This window comes from Amblyomma mixtum, chromosome 3, assembly GCF_055824585.1.
Source record: "Amblyomma mixtum isolate Tamu chromosome 3, ASM5582458v1, whole genome shotgun sequence".
Classification (NCBI taxonomy): Eukaryota; Metazoa; Arthropoda; class Arachnida; order Ixodida; family Ixodidae; genus Amblyomma; species Amblyomma mixtum.
Genome location: NC_143014.1, coordinates 380,604,236 through 380,618,800, shown reverse-complemented (window position 1 = coordinate 380,618,800; position 14,565 = coordinate 380,604,236). Strand labels below are relative to the sequence as shown.

Sequence of the window (14,565 nt, the reverse complement as noted above, 5' to 3'; positions counted from 1 at the left end):
TCGATTATATTCATGTAAGATGTTCCATTACAGCCGATGATTAGAGACTCTCCTTATAGTAAACTTGAGCATGCCGGTTTGTATAAAGATGCCAGCTTATCTCGCTGTTACCTTAAAGAAAATATTATGCAGCGCTGGGCCATCCCATCCCGCTTCAATTAGTGTCAGCGTCGAATTACGGTACAGCACAGCCGAACTCAAAATAAGTGGCACTCTGCTGTACCGAAATATCGGTTTGCCCTGACGACCCCTCAATCAAGCTTTTCTGCTCAAGGCGCAATGATGTTTTTCTTTTCCTCTGCGGCCCATAAGGACATTTTTCTCTGCGCATGTGACTTGCCTCCGGACCCTTATGCTTTGTAAGCTTGGATGATTTAATAGCCGGCATGTCGGGCGATTGTTTACACCCCGTCACGAGGAATGTTCAAAAAGTCACCCCTCATTATAGGCAGCTTTTTGTTATATTCCTACTGAAAAACACAGCAGAATATTTTCTGTTGTCACAACACGTTTTGCTGTAGTATTCTGGGACCTGACAACATAAATTCGTGGAGTAACAAGATTTTGTGTGGTATTGAGCAGTCTCCTGTCTTATCGACAGAGCCACTTCTGTCGCAACAACAGAGAATTTCGCAACACTACCTGTCATAACGGCAGAACAACAAAAGTTTGTTGTATTTTGGGACTGGCTCGGTTGAAAAATGATGAATGTTTAGAAATTCTGTTTTTTTGCAGTAGCGCAGGGGTTCTCAAACTTTTTTGCTTGGAGGAACCCCAAAAGCCTTCAGTAAGTTCCAGGGAACCCCCCCCCCTGCTTTCACTTACCAGCAATGTTGTCGAGTGCATTTTTGCAAAGAGAGAGTTGCAGAAGTTAAATGTTTTTTGCACAGATTAATACAAATACTAATGTGATGGGTGGTACTGCTTCCCTTTTAAGAGCAAGTCAAAGCGTGGCTCAGTAGCACTCAGAGCCAGTCTCATATCAGCTGCCGGGTCAGGGCCGGTGAGGGTTCTCGCGGAACACAAGAAGACAGCCCGCGGAACCCCTGTGTTCCGCGGAACCCAGTTTGAGAACCCCTGCAGTAGCGCATCACATTTTGCTAAAGTTCAGAGTAGTTGAGTGGTGGGCGTCCGCTGGCACTCACGTGTGTTTTGGTGCTGCGGGGGGGAGGGGGGGGAAGTGAGGTGCTTTTGGGTGTGGCCTTGCATCCCGCTTCCTTTTCGCACCACAAGCTCGAGAAAAAAAAGCAAAGCAGAAATCCTTTCGAAATACAGCCCAAGCAAGAAAAAAATCATCATCATCATCATCATCATCAGCCTGACTACACCCACTGCAGGGCAAAGGCCTCTCCCATGTCTCTCCAATTAACCCTGTCCTTTGTCAGTTGCCGCCACTGTATCCCCGCAAACTTCTTAATCTCATCCGCCCGCCTAACTTTCTGCCGTCCAGATAGTTGAAAGCTTCTATGAGGATGTGGAATCGGCAATGACTAAAGTAAAATCACAGTATGCTGTACTGATGGGCAACTTTAATGCAAAGGTGGGTAAAAGCAGGCTGGAGACAAGGCGGTAGGTGACTATGGCATAGGTTCTAGGAACAGTAAGGGAGAGTTATTAGTAGAGTTTGCAGATAGAAATAATCTACGGATTATGAATAAACCTTTTCACAAATTCTGCAGCACCACCAAGCGGCCGCGCAAAGCACTCTGGGAAAACGGAGCGCCGCGCTCGCGTCTTTTCGTCCGTCTCTCCGACTGTGCCTGATCACCGGAAAGCCATTCTCTGCCATCTCATCGCCATCGCTGTTTCTTATACCTGTGCTACACGGGAACGCTCGAATGACATCTGAGCAGAATTACATTCGAGAATTGGAATGACATTCGGACTCGACGGACGCGCGCGGTGCTACACGACACTTTCCAAACGCATTCAAAGCCTCAGCTCGTTTTCAGTGTAGAACGACGACGACGGTCACACTAGTCCGACAACGACACTTTATATGTCACGCTCAACAGCAGCACGTTATTATAGTGAAATATCTAGTTTACTATGATATGATTGCAGTGGGACAAGCTTTTCAGGCCAACGACACCGACGAATCCGATCGGCGGACGGTCAGCCTTGTCGGCGGCTGAGCGAAAGCACAGTGATGAGGCGGCGATGTGAATATGTTCGCGCTTCTACATGAGCGAAACGAACGGCTATATTTCATATATCCACACCTGAACACTCCCCAGCGATAAGCATTTGCCAAATTAATTTTCGTCGACGACTCCCTTCCCTTCCGCGACGACTAGGCCTAGCGAGTCCGCAGGGTTGGATCTGTGATTGCGGCGGTTGTTAAGAGCGAATCATAAGCTTTAGCGAATGAAAATGGTCACCGAGTGTAGTTTTGGCAACAGTGACCTGAAATCAACTATTGCTTACATCGCAGGGCACGCATATGATGAACGGGAAACGCCGGTGTGACCCAAACTGCCGAGCCGTGCTTTACGGCCAGCAGCAGTCGTCGCTGTCGCTAGCTTGTGGATAACAAGTCAGGCCGTTTCAGTTAAAGCGAACGGTCGCCAAACATACTTCTGGATAAAGTAGTTTAAAATAAAGTACTGGTCACGTCGGAGGAAGCCGGGGCAAGAAGCGAGAAGCGCCAGTTTTGCGCGATGTCAACAGCCCGCTGTCAAGTGTTTCTCAGGCGTGCGATCGCATCATCGCTTCCCACACATTATCGCACTGCGTAAACAAGCACGGCTACTGTCGGTGAAAACGAAAACAGGTTGTTTAATAGAACTAAAGCGCCGGTTGCGTTTTATGTCATGAAAACGAGCACTAGCTGTTCGTACGCAGCGATGTAAACAACAGTATGAGTGCACTCGTGCTCATCGGCGCACTCCTGAGAAATTTCATGCTGACGCGGTAGATGTTCATTGCTGTAATATTATCTTTAAGCACTCCCTTAGACAGACTAACAGATAACCACCACAGCAGTGCGCTGCAACATTTTGCTAAGAGGCAACCAACAAACGCGCACGAGAAGACGCACAACGCCTGAACATGGTGGCACAACACAGCAACACGCTTGACAGCAGCCGACGCGGGAGGCGATCGCTCCTTTCTCCCATCATGCTTTGCGCGGATCCGCTAGGGGATGGCGCGGCGCTGCAATTTGTGGAAAGGTCTATACCTTCTTCCGCAAACGAGCAAACAGGAAGTGGACGTGGAAGAGCCCCAATGGTGAGACTAAAAATGAAATAGACTTCATACTGTGTGCACAACACCCTGGCATCGTAGAGGATGTGGAGGTCATCGGTAAGGTCCGTTGTAGCGACCACAGAATCGTAAGGTCTCGTGTTAGCTTAGATTTAAAGAGGGAACGGAGGAAACTGGTGAAGCGAAAGGCTATTAACGAGTTAGCGTTAAGAGGGAAGGTAGAGGAATTCAGAATGTCGCTGCAAAACAGATTTTCCGCTTTAACTGAAGAAGACGACCGTAGTGTTGAAACAATGAATGATACTCTTACAGCTATCGTTACAGAGTGCGCCGCAGAAGAGGTGGTAGGATGGTTCGACAGGATACCGGCAAGCTATCTCAGGAGACTAAAGATCTGATTAAGAAACGCCAAAGCATGAGGACGTCTAACTCCACAGACAGGATAGAACTAGCAGAGCTATCGAAATTAATAAATAAGCGCAAGGTAGCCGACATAAGAAAGTTTAACATGGAGAAAATCGAGGATGCTCTAAGGAATGGAGGAGAAAACTGGGCATAGGTAAAAACCAGATGTATGCGCTAAAAGACAAACAGGGCAATGTCATCAGCAATATGGATAAGATAGTTGAATTAGCCGAAGAGTTCTACACAAATCTATACACTAGCGAATGTAATCATCAAGTTACTGAGGGAGGCAGTCGAGCACAGCAATGGGACATCCTGCTAGTAACGAAGGAGGAAGTAAAAAAAGCCTTAGGAGCAATGCAAAGAGGGAAAGCAGCTGGTGAGGATCAGGTAGCAGCAGATTTATTGAAGGATGGAGGAGAGATTGTGCTACAAAAACTAGCCACCCTGTATACGCAATGCCTTGTGACCTCGAAAGTACCAGAAGCTTGGAAGAACGCTAACATTATCTTAATTCATAAGAAAGGAGACGTCAAGGACTTGAAGAATTACAGACCAATCAGCTTATTGTCCGTTGCCTACAAGGTATTTACTAAGGTACTCGCTAATAGAGTCAGGACAACCTCGGACTTTAGTCAACCAAACGATCAGGCAGGCTTTCGTAAAGGATACTCGACAATAGACCACATTCACACTATCAATCAGGTGATAGAGAAATGCGCAAAATATAACCAACCCCTATATATAGCCTTCATTGATTACGAGAAAGCATTTGACTCAGTGGAAACCTCAGCTGTCATGCAGGCATTGCAGAATCAGGGTGTAGAAGAGTGTTATGTGAAAAAAATTCAGGGGGTACTTTGGCTCTCTAAAGTGCTGCAAGGTGAAAGCGTTTCCTGGCCACTGTTTTTTTCTATTTACTTTTTATTTTCATATTTTTTTTTTGCTCCTTTTCTTAATTTTATTGTTTTTATTTTATTTTCACATCTTATTTTTATTGTTTTTATTTTTGTTTATTTCCTTATTTTTATTTTTTATTTTCATTTTCTTGACTTTACTCCTTTTATTTTATTTATGAAGCCCATGCATTCACTAGATGCGCCTTTATTGATGCTGGAACCTTGAGCCTTTTAAGCAGTGATGCCGAAAGGCGGACGGATCTGCCGACGCGTCTGTCGACACGGCTGCCGACGCCTCTGTCGACACTCCTGCCGATGCGTCTGTCGACATGGCTGCCGACGCGTCTGTCGACACTCCTGCCGACGTGTCTGTCGACACGGCTGCCGACGCATCTGTCAACACTTCTGCCGACACGTCTGTCGACACTCCTGCCGACGCGACTGTCGACACGGCTGCCGACGCGTCTGTCGACACTCCTGCCGACGCGTCTGCTAATGACAGCATGAGGCATTAAAGGCTTTCGCCTTAATATTGGAAGATATTTATAACGATTGCACAGCTACTATAGTTCTCCATAAAGTCAGCAATAAAATTCCAATACAGAAAGGTGTCAGGCAGGGAGACACGATCTCGCCAATGCTCTTCACTGCCTGCTTACAGGAGGTATTCCGGGGACTGGAATGGGAACAGTTGGGGATAAGAGTTAATGGAGAATACCTGAGTAATTTGCGATTCGCTGATGACATTGCCTTGCTAAGCCACTCAGGACAAGAACTGCAAAGCATGATCAATCAGTTAGACAGGCAGAGTAGAACGGTGGGGCTAAGAATTAACATGCAGAAAACCAAAGTAATGTTCAACAGCCTTGCAAGGGAGCAGCAGTTCGCAATTGGTAGCGAGGTGCTGGAAGTAGTAAGAGAATATATCTACTTAGGGCAGGTAGTGACCGCAGATCAGGATCATGAGAGGGAAATAACTAGAAGAATAAGAATGGGGTAGGGCGCACAAGGCAGGTTCTCTCAGGTCATGAATGGCAGCTTACCAATATCCCTGAAGAGAAAAGTATACAACAGCTGTATCCTACCGGTACTCACCTATGGGGCAGAAACATGGAGGCTAACAAAGAGGGTTCAGCTTAAGTTAAGAACAACGCAGCGAGCTATGGAAAGGAAAATGATAGGTGTGATGTTAAGAGATCGGAAGAGGGCGGAGTGGGTGAGGGAACAAACGCAGGTTAATGACATCTTAGTTGAAATCAAGAGGAAGAAATGGGCTTGGGCAGGGCATGTAATGTGAAGGCAAGATAACTGCTGGTCCTTAAGGGTAACGGAGTGGATTCCAAGAGAAAGCAAACGTAGCAGGGGACGGCAGAAAGTTAGGTTGTCGTACACCATATTTGCTTAAATAATGGATGCATTTGCATAATAAATGCCTTCCCTACATCAGTCATTAAAATCTGGGGAAAGTTCAATTGACCACACCAAGTTTTACACCATGTAAGAAATGCACCAAAATTACCATTATAATTTTTTCCCACAAGAAACTGCATCCATTATGCAAGTAACTGTGAAGCTCTGTGAAGAATGAAGCTCTGTCAGCCGTATTATGTGGCCGCAAGACTGCCTGGTGCCTTGTGAAGAGGAATGCTCCCAAGGCTCATCACATCACATTTACTCCAGTATCCAGACATGGTACCCGTTTCATCCTGCACATCACATTCACCTCTGGGTAGTGAGCAAAAAAATCCTGCCAGCTAGATTAAGAATATCGCAAATAAAATGTCTTCCTAACTGAAAACTGTGGTTGTATATATCGGAGATTTTTATTGACTTGTGGTAGTCTACCTGGACAGGTTATGGAAATGCAAGGCAGCCCAATATGCACAGCATATGAGTTCATTGCCACAGAGTGCATAGGCACCACAACTTCGCATCTTTTCTAAGGGTTCATGTTTAGCACTATTAGGTGTGACCCAGCCTTCCACATTCCTCGCTTAATTAATTATAAAGTGCTCCTAATCCTTTTTTAGCAGCCAAAATGTCTTTTCCTAGCCATATTGGCAATCTGCAATTTGTATATCTCCACGAATTTCGTACTTCTGAGAAGTTGGATGGTCATTTTATAAATGATATATTTTTAATAAGCTTGCAGATACAATTCTTGATTTAAACATTTGCAGTCATATATACGCTGCCATTGTTTGCTTTGATAGACACCGTGTGCATTGTGTAATCATAGTACAAACACATTAATCGATTCTAAATGATGTTAATGCTGCTTGATGATGCCCTACAAGCCCAGCTGTGGCTTTGGAAAGCTGCCCTTCTTTGGACTCTGACATTAAATACAAATTGTACTTGGCAAAGACTAATCTTACTGTGAGTGTAATGACAAAATTAAACACATTTCATTCGACGCTGGTTTGATCCCGGCTGCGGCAGTTGTATTTCAATGGTGGCATGCTACAGGCCCGGGTGCTGTGCGATGTCAGTTCACGTTAAGGACCACTGTTGGTCGAAATTGCTGGATCCCTCCACTGTGGCGCCCCTCATAGCCTGAGTCGCTTTGGGACGTTAAACCCCATAAGCCGAAGTTAGCATTATGTTCCTGCCCGACCGAGCAGCCGCTGACAGGGTCAGACTGTACGAATGGGTACCATCAATCACTACGTGACACCCCCACTCCACTCACCCGATGAAATCCCATCCATCAGTGACACATCCACTCTCTCCACCCTTCGACTCAGATTTGCAACCGCCTCCTCCCACCCTCTCTTCTTCCCTCTTCCCTGCAATTTCGTGAAGGTGGATTTCACTCCCTCCACTCTGTCACCTGAGGCTTCAGACCGACGGATTATTCCAACATGGGGGTTCTGATGCTGATGCACTAAAATGATATTTTTGAATGACAGCTACAGTCTGTTACATGTTACATGAAGCATTTTGCATGGTTTTGACTAAAGCTAAGAGTGCGACTATTTTATGACAGTTTTCTAAATCGGGTCGCACAGTGCGACCATAAGAAAATTAAGGCAAGAAAACTATAATAGGAGTTGAAAATGTAACAGGGGCACTGAAAGGTCAACATTGCATCGCCAACAATATGCACGCTTTCTCTCTTGTTGCTCATCCCAAGCTTGAATGCATGTCAATTTGCTGTTTCAAAGCAGAACGGTCCTCTATCATTGTAGCAGATAGAACCAAACCAAATGTACTGTCATGAACAAAGCGGTCGCATAACTTTCACTTATGCAGCTCAAACTCACATTATTTGTTATTTGAGTTTAGTTTTAATGCATGACATCACCACAAGTACCACTATAAAAGGTACTTTTCATCAAAGCACTTTGGATGGACTAGAAGCCTTACTCCCAACAGTGTACAATAAATCCATTCACACAAATCATGCAAGTAGCATTGTTAAAACTGTGTGCGTCCACCTTACTTGAAACTGCAACGGATGCAAGACAGACAAAATTTTACCATTCAAAATCATTGTGCGCCGAGATATTGCTGCAATCTTGAATGTAACCACACTTGCCATTACAATCAAAATCACTCATCAGAAGATGCAAACATGAGAATTTTTTTCTTCACGGGCATTTTGACACTCCATCTATTTCACTGTTTAGCAACTTCCATTTATTTACATGATGGACACGATTATACACATGCACGCCAGTCTTAGCATGTGTGCCATGCATACGTAATTGTCGATATGCGCCCCGTCAACACCTCATATTGTGCTTTTGCACTTACAAATACTCATGAAAACTCAAAAGTGCTCAGCAATTACTGCAGCTTAAATGGTCAAGCACACAGAACACGTCATAGTTATGGTATGGTATGGAATATGGGTTATGAGAAACGCCATAGTGCAGCGCTACGGATTAATTTTGACCACATGGGGCTCTTCATCGAGCACTGATGTCACTCAGTACACAGGCGCCTTGCTTTTCGCCTCCATTGATAGGTGGCTGCCGCAACCGGGATCGAACCCATGTCCGTGGGCTCAGCAGTCGGGCACCCTCACCACTCAGCCACCGCAGCGGGGCGACAGTTGACCACATTATTTATAAGCAACTTTATGTCTTTATGTCTTACATGTTGCCTAGGTATCGTCTACTTTCACTACATCTGAAATATAAAAATTAACAAAAGACAACTTCCCCACTCCATCTAAATTACTACAATTGCCCCATGCCCTTCTTCGTTTCCACTGCTCTTGGTTTGCTACACACTTGCTCATAATTTTTGGTGGCCAGTTTTTCAAGGTAACATACAAGTGTAACAACTGCCACAGTATGAATTGTGGATTCTGAGAGAAAAAAGAACTCACAAATTTTGCAGTACTTTGTACAAAAAAATTCAGCCAATATATGCAACTTCTACCGCAAAACCGTGAACCCATCGTACCCAGGGCCAGTAATAGAAGATCACTAGGCCGCCGCAGTGGCTCGGAGGTGCTTGGCTCCTGACCCAAAAGACGTGGGTTTGATCGCGACTGCGGCGGTCGTATTTCAATGGAGGCGAAATTCTATACACCCCTACAAAAGTTTTATTAGTCACCCCTTGTCGTGCTAATATGCAGGTATCAATTATTTCTGTAACGTACCTCTTATCATTTCTGTAATACTGGTTACTAGGTCTTCAAGAAAATGACAAACTGAAATGTAGCAAAGTGCTGATGGTTGTCTTTTCATAGAACATTCTTCACAGAAGCTCTGCTTCAGAAAGGAACATGGCATCCCTTCTGGACTCAACTAGTTTTCTTCCATTTTAATCAACATGAAGTCAGAGTACTCCAGCAACACTCTGACTCTTAATATGCTACGCTCTAGTGAACCAGTTTCACAACTCTCATAAAAGAATGATTAACTCAAAGGTCTGCCACAAACATGTCATGGGCTACATCTTTAATGGAGTAGAGAAATCAAATTTTTGGATGCACATTTCTCTTTACAGTGATGCACTAGGCAATGCTGTACACAAGCCACCATGTGGATTTTAACTTTGTCAGCTAAATAATTTACAATTTAATTTTTTTTCTCGTATCATCTGGTTTCGGTTTTTAACAGCCGAATGACTGCTCTGAAGTCAGATACATGTTCAGGTCACATGAGGCATGCAAAAAAAGATATAATCGCTGCCTGTTTACTTTATGTGACTCCAACTCTAGACAGGTTTGTGTACGAGTTGATGCAAATAACAATGAACAAAGCTGCAACAATACTGCAGTCTTTGCATGCCTCACATAACCTGAATGCATCCCTGACATCACAGTCGTCGTTCGGTTGTTTAAGCTAAAGCAGTGCGAGAGAAAAAATGCAATTATAAATATATTGCCTCTTGTCGCAATCCATGCAGCTGTCTAGTCTTTCTAAAGTACTGCGCATCATTCTAACCGAAAGAAACAACAAAAATTTTGTTGTCTCTACTCCTTTAATACCTACTGGGCCTTGACAATATAAAAAGCACCTAAACATATCAGCGAACTGAGCTGCCAACCTTCAAAATGTATCCACAATTTTTTCGCATTGTGCTTTTAACCATGTTGCCTCATACTCGTGATATACATATGTTCTGACTGTGCACGTTACAAAAACTGTAATTCAGAAACCAGCAGATCCATCCATTCAGTAGCATGGCAAGCGAAGAATTAAAATTAGAACGCAGCTAGAAAGAAAAAGCACACAGATTTTTTATATTTTCTATGTTGGAAACTTCAAACTTATGTGGCCAACTGCAAATGTTTCTTACTGAAAACCCACACCACTTTAGACGTTAGCCGTAAACCATAAAAAAATGTCAGAATGCTTCCCTCTACACGGAATAACCAAATATAAGTAGACAAGCCATGCTTACATTTCATGCATTTTTAAGCTCTTTACTGCATGCAGAGAAGCATGTCACATGCATGGTGTGTTGATGTTTGGTTTATGCTGGTTTTTCACTTTATATTAAAAGATCATGGCTACTTTTTTTTTTAGTGTCCATTGCCCCATAGAGCTGCCATCTATGGAGCAAGCTCATTTGCAGTTCAAGGTCACTTGCCTAGTCACTGCTGAGTCCACACAAAACAGATTTTCCCCTCAAACTGGCAACATGCAGTAAAAGCAGGCGTGCAATTAATGTGACACTTCATACACTTCGTAATGATCCACTGGCCTACATAAGGCCAAGCCAGCATGCTATTCACGTACGTGCACAAATAATATTCACTTATGCAGTGCTAATGTCAAAAAGAAACCATTCTAGCCACAAATGCTAGCCCAAAGTTCATGCAGCACATTACGGCATGCATGGCATCCAATGTCCCTGTACAGCATACTTTTACTAGTAAGGCTAAAACAGCGCACCCACAAAAGGATGAAGAAGATGACAAAAGACACAGCATCATCCTTATGCAGGTGTGCTGTTTTAGCCTTATTATGTCATACCAACTTGCCCATCAGTCTGGGTTTTTACTAACTGCAGCAGCAGAAAAAACAGCTGTGAAATTTGGAATGCATTCATGGCGTCTAGAAATTGAAGCTCAGAAAATGTAACACACAGAAAGTGCAAGAGACTGATCATCCGGAGTGTTTACGTTCCTCTCTGTGTTATGTTTCACTTACCATGCAATAACCCAACATCGTTTCCAAACAAACCCAAGGGCCACACTGGCTACGCGGATGCTGAAAGCCTAAGTCAAGCCTCCCACTTTATCACAAACCACTACAGGAATGTCAGAGCAAGCAAAACAAGTTTCGGCCTCGTCTGGCTTTATTCCAGTGCTGAACGTTACAAGAACCACACGTTCTAGTTAATGAGTATAAAAACATTTCCCCAAATAAATAGAAGAAAAGCAGCTTTCTAAGATATTCAAAGGTTCGGTGGTGTGACCATAGTACGAAATTCGCTGAACGCCTATCGGCGAAGAAAGCGGCGTACGGATCATAGCTCAGGTGGCACGATGCGTCGCGTTGCGCGAGGTCTCTCCGTGGGCAACGCTGCGGCGTCGTGCAAAGCATCTGTGGCCTACCGTGCGCTTTGCGAAACATGAGTGTCAACGCCAAGTAATCCATTACAGCTGGGCTAGTTGGTGGGTAGACACTGCAGGCATATTAAACATGCAAGACAGAAGATGTGTTGTCCTTTCACAGGCTAGCATAGTACAGTACGTCCTGTCCGCCTTCCTTCCGTACCCAGGTGCCTTTTCCTTCTTTTTTTTTTTTGGCGCATAGCGTGTCGCCGGTGGGCACATATGCAGGACTCCAGGAACATAGTATGTACCGCAACTGCCAAATGGCTCGCAGGTACCAGCCCTTTTTATGCATACGAGCTCATCCTATCAGTACGTACTACAGATGAGAATCAGTTACGCGCAACACAAGGAAACCACAATTCTCGACACTCATGCAATGCTTCAAACACGAGATACAATAGCAAAAGGTGCCGAAGAGAACTGAACTGACCTCAAATTCAGTCAACCACCGCCGATATCATACCACAGCTGGAACAGGTCGCAGTACATAACAAACACTAGGGCACTGAGGCACAATGGTCCGGATGTTAGCGCGGTCAATATCACTCGCCATTGCACTAACCTTTGACGCATTTCACGACAGCACTTGCTCCACACGTCAATGCACCGCGCACATTCCTTCCTCCAAGACCGCGCGGTAAACAGCCACGTCGAGCAGGGCGCGACATCGGGAGTCTTGCAGGCGTCTGCTCCGGCCGTTCCAGCCGCGCCGCCACCTGAAGAGGAGCTATGGACACCTGCCAACACCTCCTTAGAGAATTTTCTGGCCATATGAGACCCAGTGAGACCAAACTTTTCCAATAGACGTTCGTATACGCGATATGCGCGCATAATACGCGTACACGCACGTCGATCTGCACGTTGAAAAAGTTTATAATGCACCGCACCGGCTCATTTCTGCGCCGCAATGGACTGCACGAGCTGCGTATGCTGAGCAGCAGTGCTCATCGGGAAAAAACTTCGCGGCGTACGTGTGGCAGCGCATGCATCACATCGAAACACTGGCCGCATTTGTTTTTCCAGTCCCGGACTACTTGCTGACAGGTCTCGGCTTCCGCTCTGACAGGAAATAGCGTCATGGTCACATGACCTACTTGCCATAGGCTGCTTGCCGCCGGAGCCGGGCTCCCCCTCGGTTACCGTACCGAGAAGCTGTCATCTGCTAGCAGACGACGCAAGCCACGGCCACCACGACGCCGAAGCAACGCCGTGCGCTCGATCATGATACTGAGTCGATTTGAAGACCTTAATGTCAGTTTGGCGTAGGTACAGGGTCGTCCACTCTTAGTTAGAATGCGCTAGAGCATGGCCGTGCTCTTTGGAGGGTCACTGCGTCCGAAACGGCTGCGCATCGAAGCGAAGTGGCAGATGACGCGAAGCACCACGTCCAGGTACACCTTCTCCTGCGCCACTTTGCTGCAATGAGCAACTGTGTCGCACGCGGTGGCCCTCTGAAGAGTGCGGCTATGCGCTAGCGTATTTTAACTAAGAGTGGACAACCCTCTACATTACAGAACTCAGCTTCGGAGGCATGCTCGCCGCTACTGCTTGCGGCGAAGTTCGCACAAAGTAGTCCAACTCGTTGCGGATATGCAGAGAGACGAAAGCCTTCGCAAAAATGTTGACAACAAGCGCTATAGCTGCTCCAGTATACGAGTGATTCACCTTCGATGCTTTCAGGTAAGCGTACAGACAGCATGTGGCAAAACAAGCGAACAAGAACCTCTTGACGACACGAGCAACGCTCGCAGCTCCGAACGCGCTTCCGTGTGCGGTGGATTTCAAGAAAATAAACGAAGATGCAAGAACAAAAAGTCTTGCGATGGCTCAGAGAGGAGCTACGGAGCTCATGTGAAGGTTTAACGCATGATATCGACCTCCAGGAACACGAAAAGCACTCAAAATGCACAATGAGTCTAACTTAATATGGCTGCCAGCGCGGCGCGCAGCTATCGTCTGCTGCCTTCTCAGCAGCCCCAAGCAGCCCGCGGACTGCCATAGGCTAAAAACGAACGCGTTGCTATGGCGATGCAAGCAGGTGGGCGGAGCTTTCGGGCTGCCCGAGAAAAACAAATACCGGACTCGAGTCCGCAAGTAGTCCCGGACAGTCCGGGACTGAAAAACAAATGCGCCCACTGTGTTTCGATGGCTACTGAGTGCCTATGCATGCCTAGAGTGTACTAGAAAGACCCTTCTAGTACACTCTAGCATGCCTAAGCGGGCAGAGTTTCGTGAGACCTGCGTGAGACGTACCCAGATGGATGGATGATAATGGCTTTACCCTTTGTACTGGGCATTAGCTTTCGCCACCTAACCTATACTTCCCCCATTGTTAATTTATTTTTCTTTTCCCTTTCTTTCACTTTCGCTCTTGTCTAGTCTGTCTATCCTTTTCCCCTCCAAATTCAACCCTCCCTTGATTTCCGCCACCAATCCTCCAACCTCCCCTTCGTCAATGTCACACTTTTCCCATAGAGTTAATATATCCACTCGCCCGTCCTCCCCAGTTAATCCCAGCTATTACCTAGAGGGAAAGCTGGCGGCGCTGCACTTCAGCCACCATGGACGCTCAAAGCATCATGGGGCGGTGAGCTCCTTGTTGCGAGACAGTCGTAGTTTTTGGGGAGCACGGAGTGGTACTACTAAGACGTTTCATTCCGTAAACGCTGTTCGTGTGTGCGCAGACGACTTTCGCGCGAACGCAGTGTGCAAAACCCATAGTAGCGAAAACGCGACGACACACGACGCCAATAAAAGGTTTTACTTTTATGAAATGCCATTAAAAACCTCTTATAGTGTTTAAGCAACATTTTTTTTTAAAACATATTACCTTTAAAAGTGCGCCTGTTAATCACAAAATATTAGTTATTTTGGGCAACTTTGCACTTAAATGCTTTTCTGCTCGTTTGTTGCAATTTACAGACAGAATATTGAATATTAGGACATTCTTGATTATCGAATAGCGCTTATTCTTGCATTATTTTTTGGCCAAAAGTTGAAGTTCCGCAACATGGAGGAAGGAAAAAA

At 45.5% G+C, this 14,565-nt stretch overlaps 2 protein-coding genes across 17 annotated transcripts in view; one reads left to right on the top strand and one right to left on the bottom strand.

Annotated features, from left to right (window-relative positions):
* LOC149356989 (uncharacterized) overlaps positions 1–12,542 on the bottom strand; it is a 79,452-nt gene extending 66,910 nt beyond the window's left edge. For 14 of the 16 annotated variants that reach the window (XR_016291730.1, XR_016291729.1, XR_016291721.1 and 11 more), the window contains exon 1: positions 12,101–12,542. The gene's annotated coding sequence lies outside the window, so the exon portion shown is untranslated. The other 2 variants (XR_016291725.1, XR_016291724.1) reach the window with 2 other exon arrangements.
* LOC149356976 (uncharacterized) overlaps positions 1–14,565 on the top strand; it is a 592,868-nt gene that overhangs the window by 85,364 nt on the left and 492,939 nt on the right. The gene's annotated exons all lie outside the window — the stretch shown is intronic.